Source organism: Excalfactoria chinensis, chromosome 2 (assembly GCF_039878825.1).
Source record: "Excalfactoria chinensis isolate bCotChi1 chromosome 2, bCotChi1.hap2, whole genome shotgun sequence".
Classification (NCBI taxonomy): Eukaryota; Metazoa; Chordata; class Aves; order Galliformes; family Phasianidae; genus Excalfactoria; species Excalfactoria chinensis.
In genome coordinates this window covers 94,391,546-94,405,451 of record NC_092826.1, presented here as the reverse complement: position 1 = coordinate 94,405,451, position 13,906 = coordinate 94,391,546, and the positions used below count along the sequence as shown (strand labels likewise).

Sequence of the window (13,906 nt, the reverse complement as noted above, 5' to 3'; positions counted from 1 at the left end):
ATTTTATAAACTGTAGAATTTTGGCATTACTTCACAGTGAAGCATATCTACAATGTTATTAAATACTTTCAGTAAAGAACACAAATTTTAATGAGATATCCATGATGGATTTAACTGGGTGGCCTTCTTATTTGCTGATTATCTAAATTAAGCAATTTGAAATGAATCTACACTGGTAGATCACTGGATTGCATCGCTGGTCTGTGATGCAAATTTGGAAGAAACTTCTGCTTTTAAATTTTCTAAACAAAAATTTGAGCAAAGTTAGTAATATTGAGTGTCTAAAATATAAATTGTTTATTGCTTGAGATATTGTTACTTGTTATAAAGTATTTCATCTTTGGTCTTAGTATGATGCAGAAATAATATACATCTGAATTCATACATGTAAATAAATCTATTAATGCAACATGCATTAATTGAGTAGTTTTCATATTGTAACTACTGTCGTTCTTTATTTCATTTACTAGAAATGAAATTAACACAACTACTTTTTGCATAAAATCTCTGTAGCAAATCTGTCAATACAACTTATGACTTGAGCAGACAACTGGGTAATCTGTACATCATTATTCTAAACCTGGCAAATTAGGTGTCCAGTTATATCAGGAGTGCTTATGTGGCTGTTATGTCCCGGTAAACACTTATTGAAGTAATGCAACTTGTGTGATATGTGAAAGTTTAGTTTCTACTCCCACTGTTTTCTGTAAGGAAAAAAAAAAACAAAAACAAAAACAAAAACAAAAAAAAAAAAAAAAAAAAAAAAAAAACACAAGAAGTATGGGTTTTTCCTGATAATTTTCTATTGTCATGTTATTTAATTGGAAAAGAGGGTATATTTTCAAATTTTGCCCATTAAAAATCAAAGGCAGCACTTTACAGAATGTGCTACATTTTTTAGCATAACACATAAACAAAGATGCATCCTGAGCTTACTATCCCCATCCAAGTCCCAGAAAAAAAAAAAAAATGCTGACCTTGTTATATTTACTGGGTGGGTGCAGAATTGTTCCATCACTACCCCGAGGGTTGAACGATGGAGCTTGTCAAAGTGAGGCCTTATCTAATGAATCATCTTATCGCAGGTGCACACCACACATATTAAAGGAGGATTGTATGAACAATGTGCCCTCTACAATAACCTTTCAATGTCTACTTTAACCCTTGTTTCAATCCCTTTTCATCAAAGGATCATTTTATGCAGCCAGCTTTAAATGGAGGCTCTCAAAAGCCTATTAAGATTTCTGGAGGGATGGGGTATTGGTTTGGAAGAGAAGTTGGTTATAATACCTATAACTCATACTCAGATCAGCTCCAACCTACAAACCTGCTTGTTTCTATCTCTGCTCCAGAAATGGTTCACAATCACCACTCACATGAGGCAGTTAGCACCAAAACTGTTCATTGTAAGAGCTGAAAATAAAAGCCCAGACTAATTATTCAGTAGTTTTCCCTTTATATGTTCTCCCTAGAAAACAGAAATAAAGGGTAGACATTCGTTGCATGTTTTAAAAAAAAAGTTCCTACTGTGACTGTATCACCAAATGAAACTACATATTCCATCAGACTGAGTCTTGTTTATTCCACATATAATATGAAGTCCAGTAATTCCACAAGTTGTAGAGAAAGGGAGAATCTTTTACTATGTTTGGATGAAACTACAGAATATGACTGACTAGCTCCTTTAAATAAGGGTGGTTTTCTTATTGCTTATTTTTAGAGATGTTTCCTGATTTATAGTCAGTACCTCAGACCTCACTGCAATATAAATAAATATTAAGTAGGTAACGTAACACTGAGTTTTATAATATTCAGCATAAAACCATATTGCTTATAGCATTCTTCTGAAATTATTCATGTGCAAAAGAAAGGACTATTCAGTATATTTAAATTATATTCCATAAATTAAATTACATTCATTGCAAATTAAATCAAATCATAGAAACAAATATTTTGTCTCTGCAAAATTGAGAATATAAGTGAATGGTAACTTGGGATGCCTCAATTTGTGAATGATCTTTTTGGACCTTTTTAAGGAGCTTTTTTACCATGATATGTTTTTTTTACCATGATATATTAAGAATCTGCTCTTTGAACATTGTCTTCTTCAAAGAATCAGAAGTGAGATACCTGAAATTCCCTCCTGCAATTATAAGGCTGGGTGACTTGTTAGATTCTTTGTATGTGAAGACTTTGTAACTATACGCTGCTCCTTTTATAGAAAGTCAGGGCTTATGAATGTCCATCTATCTGCCTAAATATATAGTGATCAGCAAACCCAGAAGACAGGAAGTTGTAGGTAAAATCAAAGATCCTATGGCAAATTTAGGGAAATGATCTTTTAAATGACATACAGCATGGCCTTAATACCCAATAGCCTAAGAGTTAGTACAATCTCAATTATATATATATATATGTATATATATATTTAACAAATATTTATGCTGTGTACTTGTTAATATTTTCATTCTTGTTTGCACAGTAATTCTGTGATTTGTTTATCCCTTGGATGGCAATATAAACTGTAACACCAGAGCTCCCCAAGACCACTGTAGAAAGGAGATCTAAACCATTGGAATAATATGTCTAGATCACCTGATTAATTTGATATAGTACAGATAGAAGACTCTAAATCAAATTTTCATTTTCAGAGGCATATTATGAAGAGCTATTGGCCCATGTAACACTGCTTATATTCTGTTTGCCCTCAGCACTTTCCAGGAAGCATTTGAAGGGCTGGACATTTATATATTAAGTATAAAGGCAAGGGTAGCAGAAATGCTGGAATCTACCTTGCCAGTCAATACACTCTGAGCTGCCCACCCTTCAGCTTCAGCCTGCCCTTATAGTAGGATCGTAGTAGTTCCATTTCTTTACTTGAATTCTTTATAAGAACCAGAAACTCCTCTATTTCTATCTGCAAATCAATGGAAATATTAAGGGGCTTGAGTGTGTTTGCTGTGTCTATGAAGTACATTATATGTTTATTTTAGTTGGTTTTTTTAGCTCCTTTGTAAAGACATGGATTGATTTAAAAAAAAAGTGGAAACATGGCTGATGCCTCTGCATTCTATAAATGCTACCTGCAAGCAAGTTTTCTACTTGACTAAAACATAAAACTAAATTGTCTATCAATTGCATTCATGAAAATCTTTTGACATCAGCAGAATCAAATACATTTAACCAAGGCTGCTGAGTAAGATTGGTTTCATTTTTAGAAGGATGTGAGCTCTTTAACTGGGGGGAAAAAATTACGCCTAATTCAACAGTTACAAAATACCATTTTTACTTAAAGGAGTAAAAGAGTAGTATGACAAGTGCTGTTGATGTTCTGAATTGTTTTGTGATTAAAGAGGGCAATACATTGCATTTCCTGAGAGGTTACTAAGAAGAGTTTAAGTATGGTGTAATTGTACAGTGCATATTTAAGTTGAACTGGAAATCTAATAGATATAGCATACATAGAATCCAAGAACGTCCTTGAAGGAACTCAGCCTTCATTGTGCCCATGGCTTGCTCTTTAGAAACAAAAGCCTTCTGTATATGAAAAACCTTGGACAGTTATACCTCAGCAATTAACAAAAATAACTAATTTTTGAGAGTTGTAGTCTACAAGTAGCTTAGAAAACTAAATGGAGAGAGGCATTGTTGATCCAATTAGATAATAGGAGTACTTTGGTTCTCATTATTCTGATGAGAGGGTACACGTTTCTCTTTGAGCTTCTTGATGGTAAATGGTGCTAATGAGGCCTGATGGATTCCCTGCTCCTAACAAGCCTCTCAGCAGAACGAGTGATTACAATGGAGATAGATTTGATGGGATGCTCTCCCTTTTGTAGTGTCTCAGCTGCTGACACTCTGCGACATAATCAGGTCACAGAGCCGGTCACAGCCATCAGCAAAAGCCATAGCTCTATCCCTCATTATTAAAGTGCATTATTCAGTTCCAGGCCCTCACAATACTGCCAAGGGCCTTTTCTTCTTTTTTTGTTAAGCATCAGTTCTCAAATACAAGGGTTAATAAAATCATCAGCTAAAGAACTAGTAAATTAAAGAAATGGAAATAAAGTGCTCCCTTTCAAATCCTTTGAAGGATCACAATTAAATAACCAGGGAATTTCTCATCACCACATACTCTACAGTACAATGTAATATGTCATGTGCAATAAAAACAAGGAATAGGATTTAAAAAAATAGCATTGTCCTTATTGTAGGCTGGCTTGGAAAGCACTAAAGTATCTCTCATTCAGAAGGGAAATTCTGCCTTGCCAACTATTATATATGTATATGTAGACAGTATTATTTTCACAGTTTTCTGGGGGCGTTTTGTTTGTTTGTTCGTTTTTTGTTTGTTTGTTTGTTTGTTTTTATCATGGTAAGAATTACTTGCAAACTGAATTTATAGTCCTAAGCATAGCAGCTGTCTTGTCTTAATTAAAGTGGTTGAGGACACAGTCTGAAAATATATGACAGGCCGTGGTGCTAGGACCAACTGAATCCCACAGATGACACCACTGCTTTCTTTGAGAATGAGCTAATTTCAAAATGATGGGGTGAATAATGATTTTAGATTTTTCTTTCTATTCTGATAATGCTGAGTTGAGGCTCTCTCACTTTTAAAATCTGAGTGTTTTAATCCATTTTAGTTAAACTGATGAGAAAAAAACCATCAGTCTGAATTTTTTGTTTGTTTGTTTCAGTTTAATTTCAGCTGATTAGGAGCAGGTTTCAGCTAAATCAGATTAAGATATTCTGATACTGAAATGTGTAGCTTTACAGGGATTTACACTGTTTATTTTAAATCACTTTGAAGTACACATTCTTTGACAATAGTATATTCTTTTTTGTAGAGGTATATGCATTGCTACTTTTACCTTGCTCTATTCACTCCATTTCTGTTTGTTTGTTTGTTTTTTAATCTGTGTTCTGCTGGTACAATAGGCTATGACAAGGAAATGAGTATACACATATAAAAAGCCACTTCTAAAACTTCCAGGGTTCTTAAGATGCAGCTGGAAGAATCTCTTGACAGTTGCAGGTCAATATAAAGATCTGTGCAAAGTAGTATAAGCAATACTACAAAATCAGTAATATTCTCCAGGAAGATATTTTAGATACTGGCATGTGACCTGGACTTTGTTTTTCCCCAACCACAAAATCAGCAGCTGTCACTGGGAATGCAAAATGAACCTCCTTCTAGGACTTAAATGCAGGATAATGGTTGTTACTTCTATGTTTGTTTGTTTGTTTATTTATTTGTTTGTTTTTAACTGTCACCGAATTTCTAAGGGGCCCAAAGACATGTAATGAGTGTCAATCCTCAAAGTCCTTCTGAATATGTCTAATTTACACTGTTCTTCAGGTGTGCCATGTCCAAATGCCTTTCCTCTCAACAATTACTAGCACTGCTACATCTGGTTCAGCTTTGCAACTTAATATATAACATATAACATTAACAACATGTATATGTTAAGCAGTAATGTTTTAGCTCTCACAACATCTAACGGTACTTAGAAAAAACTAAACAATAATTGTTTAAATGGTGGCTACTAACAATGTCTTCCCAAAGTGAAGATTGACAGAAATCTAAATAGGCGATATCGGACTGGTATATACTAAGGAAATTAAATGAGAAGCCTGAGATAATAAAAGAGACATGTTTTGAAGGAATGATTAGAAAGGGTTATTGTAACACTCAGATAACAGTAAGATTTAAGAACATTCCTTGGGAAAGTCTTTGCCAGGAGAATCTGTTTTGACAAGCCTTCATATTAATATATTAAATTACTGCTGGGTGGAGCCTTGCTCTCTATTTTTACTCTCAAAGTTTCAGTGAGCTGAAAACATGCAGCCTGGCTGTTCACAGGAACAAAAGGGCACACTATAAAGAAAGGTCAGTTTTAAGAAAAGATTTGTTTTGTCTGTTTGTTCCCCCTCCCTACAGCTAAACATCAAGGAGTCTGTTTGTTTAATTACCTCCCATGTGAATTTGAATCAAAAGACAAATAATTTAGCACTTCTGCTGACTGTGTCTTAATTTAACTGTAGAGTCTGTCTTACCTCAATTGCAGCTTTAGTGACATAAACATAAAAATGTATGGACCAAAGTCTCAGGCAATGCAAACTGTTAGTTTCACTGAAGTAGGAAGGTAATGAGAGTAGGTTTATTTAAACGATGACAAAAGAGGGCTAGCCTGTTTTGTGTATTTTGGACAGTGATCACTGATAAGTTTTGTATATCCACATTCTTAAAAACAGTTTTGGAATTTAGAACATTTAGCATCTGCAATGTGGAAAAGTGATATTCATTTCTTAAATTCACAGAAGGAAATTCCAAAACACCACCAAATTAAGTGAAGAAAAAATAGCCTTCTCTTTGGAAATAAAAAAAATGAAAATAAAAAATAAAAAATAAAAATCCAGCATTAAAAAAAATCCAAAATTAATTGGTTGCAAAAATGCTTCAGAATCACAGTATTACAAGCTCAAAACCTGCTTGGACAAAGAGGCCAAACTGAGTGTAGAAGCAACACTACATTCCTCCAAAACTACTAGAAAATGGGTGTTAGAATGGAGCAGTTCAGACTAGTTGATGACCTGAAGTCAAAACTCTTGAAGTGGAGGAGACTCCAGTTTTCTAAATAAATAAAAAATAAATAAACACCAAGACAAGAGCTGATATGTTGTGAATAGGAACTGCAAGGGCAACATGATTAAGAATAATGTAAAATTTTTCCTTACTGCAAAATATATACTGGAGCTGTACTGGTTCACAGCTGCAGCCTCCATTAGATTTATCAAGAAAAGGTTAATTGTGTACCAAAATTCCTCTGAGTCTGAAAATTATCAGCATCTATCCAGAAAGGCCTCTGAAATTTCTTTCATTTAGATTGCATCAAATCTTACTTCATACTTCAGATCTATAGCCTCTTGCCTGGATCTCTGTCAAAGTTCTGGATCTGTGACAATTTTTTTTTCAGAGATGTCTAAGTATTATTTTCAAGACCAACTTATATACCTATAAGAGCCTGACTTTCCCTCAATCAGTGTTAGGAGTCTTCATGTTTGAAGGTGCTGGTACCATAAGAGAGCACTGCAAGCAATCTCCAAGACATGGTACGTTTATGTATCACAAACAGTGCCATTGTAGCTCAGATCCCAGGAGCCAAAAGCCTTAGTAGTATGGTATTCAGGGTGGACTAATTAATCCTCCTTTTCAACAAGGTGACATAGGATCTAGCTCATTAGCCATTAGCTCTAGGGACTGGTAGCATGCTGTATTACATGTAGTAAAGGCACTTTGTAGAGAACCTTACAAGCCTGAAGCGTTTAGCTACTTTTGAAAATGTTATTCACTGATCTAAATTAAATCTTTCCAGTGAGAAATACTGTCCTTTTGTCAATGTCTTCTTAATTACTCTTGCATGGAGGAGAAAGCCAAAGTAACTAATATTTCTGTTTTCCTACCATTTTCGTGAAAGCTGACCAGTAAATAAAGATGCACCTACTACTCCTATAATCTACCCAGCATCATGAGGGGGTTATAAGCATGGCAAATTTCATTGTTATCTCCAGTGACACACATCACAGTCAATGAAATCTCGGCTATGTGGAAGTTCTTACACTGCTCTTCTTATTGCTGCATCTTATCACCTTCCAGTAACGTATTAAGAACATGACTACTGACTGTCACAAATCAGTCTTCTCCTTCCAAGGAGAACTTTGTAGTATAAGGCTGTATGTCTGATAAGAGCATTTGGTTTTGTGTCATTTAGTTAAGATTTTGTTTTCTTTCACTTTGCAGTTAAGGTTTTGTTTTCATCTAGTTTTTAAAAATCCTTTTGAGGATTCATATTGCTGGTATTTCCATTAGAGAGACAGATAACAGAAATGTGGTCAGCTTTTGCAGCAGAATGTGGTGAAACCAGTGGTGGTAAACTGATAAACAGTGCTTTATTACTGTTGGAATTTATTCCAAACCATTGACCAGTCTCAGAAAACAATTTTTGCTGTACTCAGAGAAGTTTTGACCGTTATTATTCCAGAAGGCTGCATTTAGTTATGACCTCTGTCCAGGAGCATTAGGTGACTATTCAGAGTCCTGAGAATCTGACACTAGAGGAACTTGAATATAAATGCTGAATTCTTCATGTTCATCAAAACTCTTCATGTTCATCCCTTAAGATGGCATTAATGAGGGAATGGATAGAGTTGATACATGTAGACAATGGCAAGAAATGTCTTTTCTGTATTACTGATGTTTCCCAAGCAGTGAAAGTTTCATGCTCAGGGATATGACATCATTGCATGCCTCCAGGAGTTGACAAATTTGAGAATAATTTGAGGCTACATCATCGTACAACTAGAAGTGATAGAAGTCCTGCTACATGATAAATTAACATGAGTATGGCATTCAAGACTGTTGTTAATTTTGTCATTTCTCCTTTGGACTGCCCTAAGCTTCTTACAGGTTAGTGCTTTGTGAGTTTCAGTTAAGAGAGGCTATAGGAGATCACTATGTGAAAAGTAGAAGTTGGTGTACAGTGATTCATAATTGAGGCCCTTACTTTGAACAGAAAAATGAAAGAGTGATGCTGCTATTTCAGGAAAGCTTGGAATTTCTTAGAAGTCACGAGTCTTGATGCACAAAAGAAGGCCATTGGACTTTATTATAGGGATGTAGTCTTGACATCTGATTGTGAATCATAGAATCATAAACTGTCCTGAGTTGAAACGGAACACAACGATCATCTAGTTTCAACTGCCCTCCTATGTGCAGGGTCACCAATCACTAAACCAGGCCACCCAGAGCCACATCCAGCCTGACCTTGAACGCCTTACAGGGATGGGGCATCCACAACCTCCTTGGGCAACCTGCTCCACTGCATCACTGCTTTCTGAGAGAAAATCTTCCTCCTAATATCTAACCTAAACCTCCCCTGTCTCAGTTTAAAAGCATTCTCCCTTGTCTTGTCACTATCCACCCTCTTAATCAGCTGTTCTGCCTCCTGTTTATATGCTCCCTTCAAGTACCAGAAAGCCACAATGAGGTCTCTCCGGAGCTTTCTCTTCTCCAAGCTAAAAAAGCTCAGTTCCCTCAACCTTTCCTCATAGGAGAGGTGCTCCAGCCCTCTGATCATCTTAGTGGCCCTCCTCTGGACCTGCTCCAAGAGCTCCACATCCTTCCTGTGCTGGGGCCCCCAGGCCTGGACACACAGTTCTCCAGATGGGGCCTCACAAGAGCTGAGTAGAGGGGGACAATCACCTCCTTCTCCCTGCTGGCCACTCTTCTTTTAATGTAGCCCAGAACACAACTGGCCTTCCAGGCTGCAGGTGCACACTACTGACTCATGTCCAGCTTCTCGTCCACCAGGACCCCAGGTCCTTCTCCATAGGACTTCTCTGAAGGAGATCTTCCCCCAGTTTGTAGAAACACTTGGGATTGCCCAGGCCCAAATGCAACACCTTGCACACATGGCCTTGTTGAACTTCATTAGGTTCTCGTGGACCCACTTCTCCAGCCTGTCCAGGTCCCTCTGGATGGCCTGCCTTCCCTTCAGTGTATCAACTGTACTGCTCAGCTTGGTGTCATTTGAAAACTTGCTGACGGTGCACTCAATGCCATCATCCATATCACTGATAAAGATATTAAAAAGCAGCAGTCCCAAGACTGACCCCTGAGGGACACTACCTGTGACCAGCCTCCACCCTGACATAAAACCATTAATCAAAACCCTTTGGCTGTAACCAGCCAACCAGTTCCTAATCCACTGAACAGTCCATCCTTAAATGAATGTCCTAAAGGTACCAGTGTGGAGATAAAATCTGGGGATCCCATGATTTCAGAGCAGTCAGTGTTTGTTTTGAATTCTGAAAGGGTGAGGAGTCCAGATATATTAGCAATATTTTGCGAAGAATTTCAAAAAGAATGAAATATTCTTCCATAAACAGTCTTCATAAAAATAAGTTTCAGAAGTGTTTGGTTGACTCATCTGACAGTAAGACAACAACTGAATTGTACTCATGTAGTGTTGGTAGCGACAGAACCAACCAAATGCATACTCATATGCTTCCAAGTAGTACATTAAACAAGAATTGTTCTGGAATAGAAATAACTCAGACTTCTGTTTTGAGTCTGGAATCATAGAATCCTAGAATCACTCAGGTTGGAGAAGATCTTCAAGATCAACAAGTCCAACCACAACCTAACCATAGTACCCTAACTTTAACAACCCTCTGCTAAATCACGTCTGTGAGCACCACATCCAAATGGTTTTTAAACTCATCCAGGGATGGCAACTCAACCACCTCCCTGGGGAGCCTATTCCAGTGCTTAACAACACTTTCTGTAAAGAAGTGTTTCCTAATATCCAAACTAAACCTCCCCTGGCACAACGTAAGGCCATTTCCCCTCATCCTGTCACCTGTCATCAGTGAGAAGAGACCGGAACCGCTCTCACTGTAATCACCTTTCAGATATTGAAAGAGAGCAATAAGGACTCCCCTCAGCCTCCTTTTCCCCAGACTAAACAGCCCCAGTTCCTTCAGTCTCTCTTCATAGAGCATATTCTCCAAGTCCTTCACCAGCCTTATCCTTCTTTGGGCCTGCTCCAGCACCTCAATGTCCTTTTTTTACAGAAAGAACTGAACACAGTACTCAGGGTGAAGCTTCACCAATGCTGAGTACAGGGACAAGATTACTTCCCTAGTCCTGCTCACCAGACCATTCCTAATACAAGCCAGAATATTGCAAAGAATTGTGTGATGTTTTTTAAATATGTGTTGCACCTGTGAATAGTGGCAGGAAAAGTTCAAGCAGAAAAAAAAAAAAAAATCACAGTTCTAACCATGAATGGACATTCAGTCTGTCTTTCTAAATGTGCATATGAGTTTGTCATTTTTTTTTCAGAGACTTAAAGTGTTAGGCTTCAGCATGTATGTATGTAAATGGCCCAGATATCAAAAAGAAAAAAAGGACTTTGAAATACCTATGCCAATGTTATTAAATGTATATGATTTTTAAAGTATCTTCCGTCTTCACACATTAATTAAATATTATCTCTGGGATAAGTATCTCTCATAGAAGATAAATGTATTATTGTCACATCATAATGGAAAAGAGTGACAGAATCTTTTTCCTTAAGCATAGAAAAAGAACTTATTAATATAAAGAAAACACTCATACCCCTCAAGCAATTCTGTCTCGGCTTCAGAGGAAACCTTTCCTAGTCTACTCTCATGTCTTGTGCTAGATATTCAAGAAAGCAATACATATATCCTGCCAGTTTAAAAATCAATCCACTTCTCAGGAGATAATTTAATATCAAGACATGATGTACCCAGTATCTAAATATACATTCATTTTAATGTTTGACGCATCAAATACTCTGACATAGCAAGCTTTCAAAATAAATGGTTTGTTTTAGAGGTTGGATATGTCATATTAGCATCCACCCAGCAGATAAGAGAAAGAGAAATAGATCAGAGAGTGATCAGGACATCAGGGAGACAGTTTAGAGAGAGATGAGAGAGTCCAGGTACATCTTGTAATGCTAAAAATAAAAAATAAAAAAATCTAGCTAGCAAGAAAGAAAATGTATAAATAGGTCACTGCAGCCCCACTGAAAGAAAGTTTAATCTTAACTTTTTAGTCATCATATACACTCCCTTCATTGCAGCCTGCACATTAAGTTGAGATATGACTTTCTTGATAGTATAGACAGACAGAAGGCCACAAAGTACCACAAAGTAAAGAGGGGATTACATGAGACTCATGCAGTGCCCTAGTTTTGAGGTAGAATCAGCACTATATTTGGCATGCTAAACTTTTGGTCTTCTTTTTTTTTCTCAGTTCTTTTTATTAACTCTAGTTTGTTGTCACCTGTCCTGGTTTTGCTCTTTCGATTCCTTCCCTAACTGGAAGCATAAAACCATGTGGAAGAACACTGTTGAGCAAATATCCAGTGTCAATGTCAATGAAAGACCTCAGAGATCCTGGCATATCCAGTTTCCTCATTCCTGTTCTACTTCCTGTATCTCTACAACTTCTGCTTCTTGTCAGCATCTCTTTGACTCACACTTTATGTGGGATTCAGTTACTTAAATGTAAGTCCTCAGAGGTACTGCAGGTGTTATACAACATTCTGTCATTCCTTCTGTAGCCAATTCAGAAAAATAGTCTAGCTCTAAGTCTTATCCTGACTAAATTCTAAAGCATTTCATATAGCGTAGATGCCTTACTTATCTCCAGCTGTATTATTTTCCATTTATATTAACATGTGCATGTGTGCCCATTTACTAATACACAGTTTAGCATACATAAACATCATCAACATAATCTGGTTTTGTGAAGCCCCAGAACCATCACTACAAGCTAATGAAAGACAGGACCAATTTGAAAGGGGTACTAGAATCCCTGGAGCTTACTTGAACCTCCATATCTTCAGGGAGGATGCAGGTACCCCCAGTGATTAAAGATTACAATTTTTTTTTAATTACCTCATCCAGCCACTCTTGAGTTCCCTGAACCTCTGGAATCTGGGTAACATGGACACAAGTGAAAATAAACTAAGCCTTCTGAACTTAGCATGAGAGATGTCATGTTGCTCTCTTTTACCTCATACCTGTCTCTAGACTAATGTTAGAAATGTATAATCACGACTGTACACTCTGTATGGATTGTATACAGTCTATTAATTGAGAAATAAAACTAGGTTGTATTTTTCTAACTGTTTAATTCTCACCGAGAGCTGAATAATAGTGAATGATTGCAAAATCGAAGCTAGGGTATTCTGTGCTTTAACACACTACCCCTTCACTGCTAGGTAGAACCACATGGCCTATTATTGGCAAGCTCTGCACAGGAAGACAGACTGAAGTATTTAAAAGGTCAAGAAAATTATTTTGAAAGATAATCCTTTAGCTAAAGGAGAAAGTTTAGGAATCTCTGGGATCAGAAGGTTGATAAATCATAATGTTCCCACCTTTGAATGTGAACAACATTTGAATGTGATTAGAAAAGAATGCCACATTCTCCTCTGACATAATAGAGAATTTTTGCTACAATGACCGAAACACTGTCCTGCACCATATCCTGGTCAACAAATTGGAGAAAAATGGATTTGATAGATGGAACACTCAGATGAATATGGAACACTCAGGTCAGATGGAACACCTGTTAAGATGGCAGGATGGTCACACTCAGAGTTGTGGTCAGCAGCTCAGTGTCCAAGTGGAGGCTAGTGACAAGTGGCATTCCTCAGGGACTGGGGTTGGGACTGGTAACACAGACAGTGGAATCGAGTGCATTCTCAGAAAATTTGCAGATCCCAAGCTGAGTAGTGCAATTGACTAGAGGGAAGGGATGACATCCAGGGACCTGGACAGGTTTGAGAGGTGGGCCTATGCCAACCTCATGAAGTTCAATGAGACCAAGTGCAAGCTCCTGCACATGAGCCAGAGAAATCTCAAGCACAGAAACAGGGTGGGCAGAAAATGGCTTGAGAGCAGCCTGGGGGAGAAGAATTCAGGGGTGTCAGTTGATGAAGATCTCAGCATGAGCCAGTAATGTGTGCTTGCAGCCCAGAACACCAACCATATCCTGGGATGCATCAAGAAAAGTGTGACCAGGGTCAAGAGAGGTGATTCTGACTCTCTACTCTGCTATTGTGAGATCCTACCTGGACTACTGTGTCCAGGCCTGTGGCTCCCAATACAAGAAGGACATGAAGCTGTTGGAGGGGGTCCAGAGGAGGGCCATAAAGATGCTCAGAGGGCTTTAGTACCTCCCCTAAGAGGAAAGGCTGAGAGAGCTGGGGCTATTCTGCCTGGAGAATGCTTATATGGAATTTCTTTTCCAATAGCATATTGCATCCTGTGTTTTGGAAATCAAATTTCAGTGGTAAGT

The 13,906-nt window shown here is 37.5% G+C and overlaps 1 protein-coding gene across 3 annotated transcripts in view; it reads left to right on the top strand.

Moving 5' to 3' along the window:
- The window catches only part of POU6F2 (POU class 6 homeobox 2), a 306,544-nt gene that overhangs the window by 250,529 nt on the left and 42,109 nt on the right, over window positions 1–13,906 (top strand). The window lies entirely within an intron of this gene.